Raw genomic sequence first — 13,405 nt, forward strand, 5'->3', positions numbered from 1 at the left:
ACTTGTCTAAGTTGACTTTTTCGAATATACGTTCCATGTTACAGTCATATGTACGTCAAAATTTGGTTAACTTGATGCGTGTCAACAGATTTTTAAGAACAGAATTGTATATATTTACTTTTACATAGTTGCAAATGTTTACTTATTAATTGGCTGACAGAGCCCAAGCAAGTTAGTATCGAAGTTTTTTCGAATCAGTTAAGTGAAATCTTACAACAGCAAACAGTACACATGTTTTTGTCGGAATTAAATTATTTTTTCCAATGTTAGGATGTAGAGTGAATATTAACCAAAAATCAGTATACATTTTTTAATTTGAGTGCTTACCCAATATCTTATATGCATCCATAACAACGTTATTTTAGCTGTAATAGAGTAAGTTTCAACAATGACGCCAATAACGAAGTAAGAGGCCAACTAATAATTACTGAAATATATGTAAACTGCTGCCTTAACTAATTTTTTGTATCTACATGACTACTCTGCGGTATACACTTATGTACTTAGCAGAAGTTTCAACAAACCATCTTCAGACTATTTTTGTATCGTTTCACTCTCACATAGCAAGCAGAAACTCCGAGCAGTCGAATCATTCCTTGGGGGCTCTGATTTCATTTATTTTATTACGATGATTATTTCTCTATACGTAGATTGGCATCAACAAAACAGTTTTGCTTTGGGAGGAGAAAGCCTGTGATTCAAATTTCATGAACAGATCTCGCAGTACTGATAAACGCCTACGTTTTAAAGTTTGCCATCCCAGTTCGTGTATCATATTCGTGACAATCTCTCCCTTATTACACAATAATAAAAAGTTGGTTCCCTTTTTTGAACATTTTTGTGGCCTCTGTCAGTGCTGTCTCGTAAGGATCCCATGCTGCACACCAATACTCTAATAGAAGACAGACAATGGAAGTGTTGGCAGTCTCTATTTTAAATCCGTTAATCTTCTAAATAGTCTGCGATGAAACACAGTGTTTGGTACGCCTTCCCCAGAACCTTGTATATATTATCATTGATATTTATGTTGTTCATCACTATATACTGAAGAGCCAAGGTATCTTTTCCACCCACCTAATACTTTCTAGAGCCCCAGTGAGCTATCAGGAGTGTCGTAACACGACGTGGCATGTTCTCGACTAATGTCTGAAGTAGCACTGGAGGCAAATGACACGATTAATCCCGCAGGGCTGTCCTTAAATCCGTATGTGTATGAGGAGGTGGAGATCAATAATGTTCATGTCTGGGCAGTTTGGTGGCCAGTGGAAGTGTTTAAACACACAGTAGTGTGACTGGAGCTAGTCTATAGCAATTCCGGACGTGTGTGGTGTCGCATTGTGCTGCTGTAATTGCCCAAGTCCGTCGTAATGCGCAATGGACATGAATGGAAATATGTGATCAAAGAGCAGGCTTACGTAAGTGCCACCTGTCACGGTCGTATCTAGGTGTACCAGGGGTTATATATCACTCAACTTGCACACGCTCCACAGCACTACAGAGCCGCCACCAACTTGAACAATCCCCTGCTGACATGAAGGGTCCATGGATTCATGTGGTTGTCTCCAAACCCTTACACCTATGTCCACTCGAAGCAGTTTGAAACGAGAACCAAGACTCTTCCTGCCAGGCAACAGGTTTCCTGCGATTAACAGTTCAATGTCAGTCTTAACGGGCCTATTTATTTTGGTCATCAGTCTACTGACTGGTTTGATGCGGCCCGCCACGAATTCCTTTCCTGTGATAACCTCTTCATCTCAGAGTAGCACTTGCGACCTACGTCCTCAATTATTTGCTTGTCGTATTCCAATCTCTGTCTTCCTCTACAGTTTTTGCCCTCTACAGCTCCCTCTACTCCCATGGAAGTCATTCGCTCATGTCTTAGCAGATGTTCTATCAGCCTGTCCCTTCTCCTTATCAGTGTTTTCCACATATTCCTTCCCTCTCCGATTCTGCATAGAACCTTCTCATTCCATACCTTGTCAGTCCACCTAATTTTCAACATTCGTCTATAGCACCACATCTCAAATGCTTCGATTCTCTTCTGTTCCGGTTTTCCCACAGTCCATGTTTCACTACCATACAATGCTGTACTCCAGACGTACATCCTCAGAAATTTCTTCCTCAAATTAAGGCCGGTATTTGATATTAGTAGACTTCTCTTGGCCAGAAATGCCTTTTTCACCATAGCGAGTCTGCTTTTGATGTCCTCCTTTCTCCGTCCGTCATTGGTTATTTTAATGCCTAGGTAGCAGAATTCCTTAACTTCATTGACTTCGTGACCATCAATCCTGATGTTAAGTTTCTCGCTGTTCTCATTTCTAATACTTCTCATTACCTTCGTCTTTCTCCGATTTACTCTCAAAACATACTGTGTACTCATTAGACTGTTCATTCCGTTCAGCAGATCATTTAATTCTTCTTCACTTTCACTCAGGATAGCAATGTCATCAGCGAATCGTATCATTGATATCCTTTCACCTTGTATTTTAATTCCACTCCTGAACCTTTCTTTTATTTCCATCATTGCTTCCTCGATGTACAGATTGAAGAGTAAAGGCGAAAGGCTACAGCCTTGTCTCACACCCTTCTTCATACGAGCACATCGTTCTTGATCGTCCACTCTTATTATTCCCTCTAGGTTGTTGTACATATTGTATATGACCCGTCTCTCCCTATAGCTTACCCCTACTTTTTTCAGAATCTCGAACAGCTTGCACCATTTTGTATTGTCGAACGCTTTTTCCAGGTCGACAAATCCTATGAAAGTGTCTTGATTTTTCTTTAGCCTTGCTTCCATTATTAGCCGTAACGTCAGAATTGCCTCTCTCGTCCCTTTACTTTTCCTAAAGCCATACTGATCGTCACCTAGCGCATTCTCAATTTTCTTTTTCATTCTTCTGTATATTATTCTTGTAAGCAGCTTCGATGCATGAGCTGTTAAGCTGATTGTGGGATAATTCTCGCACTTTTCAGCTCTTGCCGTCTTCGGAATTGTGTGGATGATGCTTTTCCGAAAGTCAGATGGTATATCGCCAGACTCATATATTCTACACACCAACGTGAATAGTCGTTTTGTTGCCACTACCCCGATGATTTTAGAAATTCTGATGGAATGTTATCTATCCCTTCGGCCTTATTTCACCGTAAGTCCTCCAAAGATCTTTTAAATTCCGATTCTAATACTGGATCCCCTATCTCTTCTAAATCGGCTCCTGTTTCTGCTTCTATTACATCAGACAAATCTTCACCCCCATAGAGGCTTTCAATGTATTCTTTCCACCTATCTGCTCTCTCCTCTGCATTCAATAGGGGAATTCCCGTTGCACTCTTAATGTTACCACCGTTGCTTTTAATGTCACCAAAGGTTGTTTTGACTTTCTTGTATGCTGAGTCTGTCCTTCCGACAATCATGTCTTTTTCGATGTCTTCACATTTTCCCTGTAGCCATTTCGTCTTAGCTTCCCTGCACTTCCTATTTATTTCATACCTCAGCGACTTGTATTTCTGTATTCCTGACTTTCCCGGAACATGTTTGTACTTCCTCCTTTCATCAATCAACTGAAGTATTTCTTCTGTTACCCATGGTTTCTTCGCAGCTAACTTCTTTGTACCTATGTTTTCCTTCCCAACTTCTGTGATGGGCCTTTTCAGAGATGTCCATTTCTCTTTAACGGTACTGCCTACTGCGCTATTCCTTATTGCTGTATCTATAGCGTTAGAGAACTTCAAACGTATTTCGTCATCCCTTAGTACTTCCGTATCCCACTTCTTTGCGTATTGATTCTTCCTGACTAATGTCTAGAGCTTCAGCCTACTCTTCATCACTACTATGTTGTGGTCTGAGTCTATATCTGCTCCTGACTACGCCATACAATCCAGTATCTGATTTCGGAATCTCTGTCTGACCATGATGTAATCTAATTGAAATCTTCCCATATCTCCCGGCCTTTTCCAAGTATACCTCCTCCTCTTGTGATTGGTGAACAGGGTATTCGCTATTACTAGCTGAAACTTGTTACAGAACTCAATTAGTCTTTCTCCTCTTTCATTCCTTGTCCCAAGCTCATATTCTCCTGTAACGTTTTCTTCTACTCCTTCCCCTAGAACTGCATTCCAGTCGCCCATGACTATTACATTTTCGTCCCCCTTTACATACGGCATTACCCTTTCAATATCCTCACACACTTTCTCTATCTGTTCATCTTCAGCTTGCGACGTCTTCATGTATACCTGAACTATCGTTGTCGGTGTTGGTCTGCTGTCGATTCTGATTAGAACAACCCGGTCACTGAACTGTTCACAGTAACACACCCTCTGCCCTACCTTCCTATTCATAACGAATCCTACATCTGTTATACCGTTTTATGCTGCTGTTGATATTACCCGATACTCATCTGACCAGAAATCCTTGTCTTCCTTCCACTTCACTTCACTGACCCCTACTGTATCTAGACTGAGCCTTTGCATTTCCCTTTTCAGATTTTCTAGTTTTCCTACCACGTTTAAGCTTCTGACATTCCACGCCCCGACTCTTAGAACGTTATCCTTTCGTTGATTATTCAACCTTCTTCTCATGGTAACCTCCCCCTGGGCAGTCCCCTCCCGGAGATACGAATGGGGGACTATTCCGCAATATTTTGCCAATGGAGAGATCATCATGACATTTCTTCAATTACAGGCCACATGTCCTGCGGATACACGTTACGTGTCCTTAATGCAGTGGTTTCCATTGCCCTCTGCATCCTCATGTCGTTGATCATTGCTGATTCTTCCGCCTTTAGGGGCAATTTCCCACCTCTAGGACAAAAGAGTGCCCTGAACCCCTATCCGCTCCTCCGCCCTCTTTGACAAGGCCGTTGGCAGAATGACGCTGACTTCTTAAGCCGGAAGTCTTCGGCCGCCAATGCTGATTATTTATCAAAATTTAAGCAGTGGCGGGGATCGAACCCGGGACCGAAGACGTTTTCATTATGAATCAAAGACGCTACCCCTAGACCACGGACTCTAGAACCTAGACCACGGGCCTAGGCGAGACGTAAAACTTTGTGTCGCGCAGTTATCAAAGGTACACGAGGGGGCTTTCTGCTCCGAAACGCCATATCGATGATGTTTCGTTGTATGGTTAGCACTCTGACACTTGCTGATGACCCAGCATCGAAATCTGCAGCAATTTGCGGTAGGGTTGCGCTACTGCCAAGTCAACTATTCTCTTCTGTCGTCGTTGGTCTCATTCTTGCAGAATCTATTTCGGGCAGCAGCGATGTCGGAGATTTGATGTTGTACAAGGTGCCTGATATTAAAGGTACGCTCGTGCACCACATTCAAACACACTTAATCTTGATAACCAATCATTGTAGCAACAGTATCCGATCTAACAACTGTGCCAGACACTAGTAGTCATATATAGGCGTTGCCGGCCGCAGCGCAGTCTTCTGCCGGTTCACATGTCTCTTTGTTTAAATACACGTGACTACACAATTTTTTTGGTGCTTGAGTGTAGTTCCTTGCCACTTAATTGAAATGGCAGTCTTCAGATTGGTATGTTTTGAAGCTTAAATAAAAAATTGACCTTTAATTGACAATTTCGCACATCACGTCAGTAGCAGGTTGTTACACCAACTATCTTAAAGGTTTCAGGGAATGAGTCCCAGTCAACATGGACAAATGATTTTTTCAGTCTACAGATGCTATAAATGTAGCTTCTCCATTTTCCAGTGTATCATATAAGATAAATTGTAATGGCAGTACTGTTTCACATGTTCATATGTTTCTCTGAAATCCAATTCATCCTCCATGGATTCGGATTCTAAACCATCCATTCATTCCTTTGTAAATTATTTGTTTAAGTATTTTGGAACTGTGATTTACTGAACTTCTTCCTTTGTAATATTCAAATCTTATCCATAAAGATTTGATAAAATTGAAACCAATAACACAGACAAAGAGGACATTAAAGTATCTATAACTGCCAAATACAGAAGTGTTCAGAATTAAAAAGAACACTGTAACTCAGTTTTCATACTGATTAACTGAAAATGATATTTGTTTTCTTTCTGCATATCTCTAGCATCTGTAGTAGTATATTTTCCTATAGATTTCATCAGGTAGCCAACGGTCTCCGTTCCACCGATACCAAAGTTTAGTCTGAGAGTGTTTCAGTTAAACACAAAATTTCTTCCATCGTGAGTCATTTTTACCTGTTCATTAAATTATGTATTTAATTCTCTTCCAAAAATTATATCCACGAGACTACCTTTCACGTCAAGGAGATATCATTTACATTTTTTCTCCTTGCAAAACGTGATAGAAGACATTAGTACATCCAGATAGTTAACATCACAAATACAATTTATACAGTTATTCGTCTTTTATTCTATATTTAAGTACATAAATATTATAGAAATCGGCTGAGAGCACTGTCTTGATATCGGAAGTAAATATTTTGGAAACAAATAGAATCAGCTACACTTCAAACTGTGAACGGCATAATACCATAATTGTAACAGCCATGTTAATAGTACAATGTCGAGTGTAAGGACAGAAAGTTTTGAGAGCAGTGCAGATTCTTTGATTTTTAATTGATATTTCTTGCCTTTCTTTCTCATTTTACTCTACCAATTCTGGCGTCCAGAAGTAACTTTCTCTTACTTTTACTAATAGCGTTTTTCTGACTGTAATTTCAATCGCATATTTACCTCATGAATCACATTTATGAAAACAAACAGGTATAATACATATGTATGTTATGATGTAGCAAATTGCAGCTAGGCACCCTGTAACAATACAATTTGCTGCTTACAGAGTGTTTAAACCTAATGAGAGTGGAATACAATAAAGACTGGCACATTTTTTTTTAACCCTTGTAAACGTTAGTGGGTAGAAATAACACGATTTCAGACTTTTAGTGATTATTCCAGTAAATGAAGCTCTGCGTATGACTACTCCTCAGTGGATAGCGCAAAAGATAAGTTTCCCTTACTTTGTGGCTGCTCTGCATGTCACAGGCGTACAATACACTCGCTGTACTCCTTCTGTTGATCCATTTGTCCGTATTAGTGGCAAAGCTTCGGTATTATTTTCCATGTATTTTCTGTAAAGGGTTCAAAGTAAATTTTGTGCCCCCTACTTACAGTTCACCTCATATGTAAACTGATGATTAATGATGATTTCAATCACAAATCAGTCAGAACACGCTTAGTTATGTGAGTTAATTAGCAGTAAATGCTGTGAATCACCAATTACCACTATCAAAACTCTATTTTCCACAATGTTTGTACAGTACTTGTATGTTCAGAAAAAACTGTACACCTTTAACGAATAGAGATACGACTTTCATATTAATAAGAAATTTACATTAGTAAGTTATGCAGAAATGATTAGCATTTCATTTCCCTCGGTGCAAATGCTAAGTATTTCTGTAGAACATAGTAAAGTATACTAATTTAAATATCCTGTGAATATGAACGTCCTTTCTATAGTCGTTCAAGGTGTTCTCTCTGTTTCTTAGAATGAGTGTATTTGATAAACTGCCTCTACAATACAACATATGGAAAGTATATGGTGGATCCAGAAAACGAAAATATGATTGGCAAATCTGTTTATGTAGGAGAATAACACCCATCAAGGACAATGAAAGAGAATGAAATGCTTCTGAAATGCTACACTACTAATACAAACGTAAAATAGCTGTTCAACATACAATCAATTTTTATAGGCGATATATTCATTCCATTGGCAAAGCAAACAGTTAAAAATTCCCTGGATAGAGTGGAGTCTATAGGACAGTTGAATGAGCTGATAACTCCTTCAACTAACTAAAACATTTACTACAACTTACAGGCTCGGACAGGCAAGGTATAGGAAAACGAATTCGTGGCGTACCTGTATTAAACTGTTCAGGAAAACCATCCGAAATGTAAATGCCGAAGCTGGCCAACAATTTGAAACCACGCTCTCTTGAATGCTGGTCCATCATATAAACCACTGCATCATTATGTACGGCTTATTTTGGTATTTATTTCTATGTTACTATTTGTAACACTATAGCTTCAGTGTAACGTCTATGTCAAGTAAGTCTTGATGCAAATAACCAGAACATCTTCAAAGGAAATGTTGATATCAGCTATTGCTAATATTCCAGAATAAAATTTCTCGTTACCAAATGTTTATACAACAAATTGAAGGTTTATTGGCGGGGATAGTAGTCCAGTACACATGTCAATGGATGACCATGAACAGGAAATCATAGATCGGTTGAATGTAAGTCTGGTTATCTTCTGCAGTTCGCCAGCAGATTTGAAGGACATAACAACACTATGCTAAATGATTTCACTATTTCTTTGTGCCTAAGTTGCTTCCACCTGAAAACACCTGTTACCGAGATAATACATCGTTCCTGTCGAGGCAGGATTGGTTGGTGATTCCCTATTTTCCATGGTATACCCAAATGTTACAATTTCCAGTCTACGTGGAGGAGGTGAATACAAGAGCCTTGTGGGCACTGTAAAATGCTTCTGAAGAGTACCTATTCCTAGAGGCAGGAAAAATTGTTGAGGAAAAAATCTGAAACAGCTGTCAGTCTAAAAATGTACCATAAACGTTTCACTAAAGACCATTTGCGCTGACAAACTCTTCAACGAGTAGAGGCAGTACTCTTGTTCAACATGTCAGACTATGAAGAAGTAATGGATCAGGTTGACGACAGAAGCTAATTTTTAGTCAGTGTGCTTCGAGCCTGTTATGGTGCCTAAATCATGAGTTGTATCAAGTAGTAACACATCACAGTGTTAACACAAATCAGATTAATCATCAACTTCCATCCAATAGGACAGAAATATTTTCCACCAAAGCAAACAAGAAAAGGATCGCAAGACAACACATCTATGGAAACAACGTTTTCTCCAAAACTTTCATGTGAGATGAATGGGAACTGGCGTTGGGGATTTATATGATGGGTATTTACTAAGAAAGATTGAAACAACACAATAATTCTTGGACCAACTTCTTCAGTTTCAAAAGTGTGTTTTTTGTAAAAACATTTTTTGCTTATATATGTTATTTCGTATATGCATTGCTACCATACGAAAGGAATTTTTGAAATTCGAAAGAGAAATGTAGAAGAAAATGTAATTAGTTTATCTCAATGTCAATGGAAACACAGAAATTGTGAAGGAAGACTGTGTGAATCATATTGCGATAAAACTTGAGACATTACTGAGAAATGTGGTGAAGGACAGTCTGGCACCAAACGTGACTCTGGGTGCTAAAGAACATGGAAGTTTGAAAGAAGAAAGAACTGTGGAGCTGACTCACTACCACTGACGAGCCATTGTTGATAACGCTCCAGATACTGCAGCCATGATAAGTGTAATCTATGCAACATTGTACCACTGCATGAGCACTGCCGAGGATCTGCAACACATGAAGTGTCCAACAAATGCGAATTCTTGTTGTTTCTTTAATCATACCCTCGGCAAAGGAGAACAAACAGAATCACATGAGACTACTGTACAAACTGCTCTGAGACCATCTGTTGTTGTTAGATTGATATCTATGTACCAGAGGCTTCCATCTGATTCAGTTCTGCTGCACTATTGGAACGGGCAAAATGAAAATGAGTGTGTAGATAGTATAATATAATCAAAATGCACAAAGGATGTATTTGTAAGCAAAAGAAAAGTAGAACCAACTTCGACACAAGCTATTTCACAATTCTGTAAGTGAGATCTCTCCCACAACAGAGACCACTCCACTGCCAGTAGTAAGGACATGATGGAGTAGAGTTAGAGGCGATTGAAGAAGAAAGAAAAAGGCCAAATGATACCTAGAATTTGAAAAAAAAGACGATATGCATTCAGATTGACGATCATATAAGCTGAGGAAGCTCAGAAGAGAGCAGAAAGAACAATTCACAGCCCAGGTGAGTTTTAGGGCAAGGACCAGGAAGTGATTGTGTTGTCTCACTTTTGCTGCACTTATGTCTCATTTTTGGAACTGTATTTAGAATATAACATGTTCATAGTAAATAGTCCCTATATGTTTTTTGTAGAGATAACTCTTACAGTCAGTGCTAACAGCATCAATTACAATTTTGAAAAAAAATTAGAAAAGGTAATATTGATATGTGAAAGTTTTGACGATCTCAATAAATAGATTCATAAATTTGAAAACTAATTTTAAGGTCACTGTAAAAGATATCCAAGAAAGATTACACAGAACTGCTTGTCTATACTATTTAATATGGTCTTCAATTTTTTAGGCACATTAAAGTAAATTTACTTTAAATTTTACTAACTTTATGAATGCTTGTAATTGAGAATGGAGATGTTCGCTGACGGAATTGCACTCAAAAGGAGAAGCCTGCTGTTAAAAACAGTAATAGTACAAAGTGAAAGCAATGAGTGAAATGATATTATGATCGTTTTGAGCCAATATACAAAGGGAAAGTACTACAAACCAAGTACTGGTCAATCTCCTGGTAGGAGTCTTCTTCAAATGTTGGCGTAATGCATGTTATGACACGCCCATCGCTCAAGATTCTGTGAGCTATTGAAAATGACTTAGCAGTCATACCTGATTTCGCCATTAAATAGTTCGAAGCAGTTCACTGTCTTGTGAAAAAGTAATGTGCTGCCTCATCGTAAAAGGCGAAATAACGGGAATATAATAACCTCATTTTACAATACATATATATACTCATGTCAAACAAATTGGTATTTACATTGAATTCCCACTTCTAATACGTTTCTCCACTGTTCTCAGTGATACAGCACCAGTTTTCAAGGTGCACAAAGCTTGCCAGAGAACAGTAAGTGGGCAAGTATGTCACACACTGTTTAAAGGCCTATTATAACCCGATTCTTATGAGAAAAACTCTGTGTATAACCAGTACACTTGTATTGGTATACTGTGCTAAGTCACAACGTAATTTCCCAGCTAGTTCGTTGCAGCCATTTGGAATCTCAGAATAGAGAAACTCCTAGAAGACTAGATCAAAAACACACATTTCTCAAACGATATCAGTTTGCTCCACTAGGTGTTATTGTAAGGATTAAATCATACTGTGTGTTATAATATACACTACTGCATAGTTTCGGTGTTGTAGCCATTCTGAAGTGTAAGTAAATACCATTGAGCACACATACAGTTCTTGGATTACAGTCTGCTATTTGTCTGTGGCACATAGTTTTAAAATTTTCTTTAGTGTTATAATCATGACATCAGGTGTTATAAAAACAATAGTTACGTAGCATAGTCACTCAAAAGTGCTAGGGAGGACATTGATATCATACTACCATTGATGAGGTGCGGGGAAATGTTGCATTGCTTGTCCATTCAAGGTAGTAATACGACCCACTAGATACAAAAGGCATGACACTGAAAGTGTTTCCAGACATATACGGTTGCTTTGCTATGGCCACTCGTCCTACCATCTACAAATTAAGAAATTGCTGAACAGTGCTGAAAATTGAATGGATGTTGGTCTCTGTCACAGATGAGATCAGTTGTGGACTTATGTATGTAATGCAAGATACACAGGATGAAAGAATTTTACTTTGAAACTAACTGAATCTTTTGTGTAGGAGAACAGCATAATTTGATATTAATTGTTTGTTTCAAAGTATTCGGTCTTGTGTGGCATATTCCATGTTAGTTTAATTTTCTAAGGAAAAACAATGCATATAACTGATAATCTATGTTCACAGTTGATTAAACAAATAAATTGTAACTTGTATCAACAATGAATGGCATCAGTGCGTTGTGGTTAAAATGATTTTCTAAGAGGTTCACAGAGTAAACACTTCATTTTATTAAACACGCTTCTGAAATATTATGAAGGTTTCTGTGGTTGGCTTCTCAGTATTCAGTAAAGGAAAAATAGTTAACAACACGGTTTCAGATAATTGTAAATGGTTCTGGTGCAATTTAATTATCATGTAAACAGGTGTTACAACTCTTCTGTATATTGTTTTTTATTCTTTCTATCTTCCCAGTCTGCTGATGAACAGGAGAAGGCAGCTAACCTATCAGCCGCCAAAAGACGACCCTTCTGTATCATATCTCAACTAGCTGAAACAGTACCATAGACTGTCGTTTGCATGATAACTTACTTCAACAACTACTATTAAAGAGGAAGATGATGCGCCTTAAAAATAATTTCCAAAATCTCTGTAATTGGTAATTTTATTTTGTGTAGTATTTAATAGCTGTCACTTTTTCTGGTTGTCATTGGTAGTAGACTCAGTATTTTAACATTTTCTTAAAATACTTACTTATTTATGTATTTATTCATTCAGGGATCATATGATAATATAGGAACCATAAGCATACTGCTATGCCTCTTGCACTAACTCCTATCCATTCGTAAAAATGTGTGAGGGCATCCTGCTGTTAACTCTTTATTGTTCTGGATTACTTGTCTGTCCCACATAGTTCATACTTTCTGGTTTATATGCAGAGATTTCGACGTGAACTCTTTACCTGATTATGAAATGGTTTCATTACAAACAAAACTAATTACATCTTCTGCAAAAACCGTCCTAGAACTCCATAAGTCATTTTAGTTTCTGTCAGTAATTACAACATCTCAGACACCGTATACGATTCATTTTTTATGTTACCGACATTTTAACTAGTCAGTCAGTCAGTTTCATGTTTTATGGATCATTTGTGCCATTAATTATATGAAGTGGAATGAGCCATTTTACATTCACAACACATGTTCATATGTGAATATGGCCGCATTCTATTTGCAAGTGACCTTTTTTTAATGCAGATATGAAAATATAATGCGTACATAGCACCTTTTACACATTACAAAACTTAAAATTCTACTACGAGCTATAAAGGAGAACAATTTACAGTTAGTTTCGAGTTTAACATTGCTGACTGATGGACATTTTATGTTACTGAGTAAATGATCAAACATTTAGGATGCAGCAATGTGCTCCCATTTAAGTGCTAAATACAACCTTCATGTGGAATAATGAATGTCGAATTCTTACTTCTAATATTGTTAGTACGTAAATCATTGTAGCTTTAAAACTACCGTGGATTATTTATGAGAAACCTGATGAGGGATCAAATATATTGTTAAACAGTAATTAGAATGCCTAACTCTTTAAACAGATGTCTACAAGGTAATTGTGGATATGCATGACATATTAGTCTTACAGCACATTCTGAACAAGGAAGACATTCTGTCTTAAAGTTGAGTTACTACTGAATATTATTCCATGTGGCATTCCTGAATGAAAATGCACTATATATGAAGACTTACTGATTTCACATTCCCCAAGATTTTCAGTGATTTAAAATGCATGTTTGGCTGAAATAAGTTGATTTAGGAGTTCTAAAATGAGTTTGTTCCCTTTTAATTCTCATCATTATGTTCACATAAAATTTT

The sequence above is a fragment of the Schistocerca serialis genome, chromosome 3 (genome assembly GCF_023864345.2).
Source record: "Schistocerca serialis cubense isolate TAMUIC-IGC-003099 chromosome 3, iqSchSeri2.2, whole genome shotgun sequence".
NCBI classification, from domain to species: Eukaryota; Metazoa; Arthropoda; class Insecta; order Orthoptera; family Acrididae; genus Schistocerca; species Schistocerca serialis.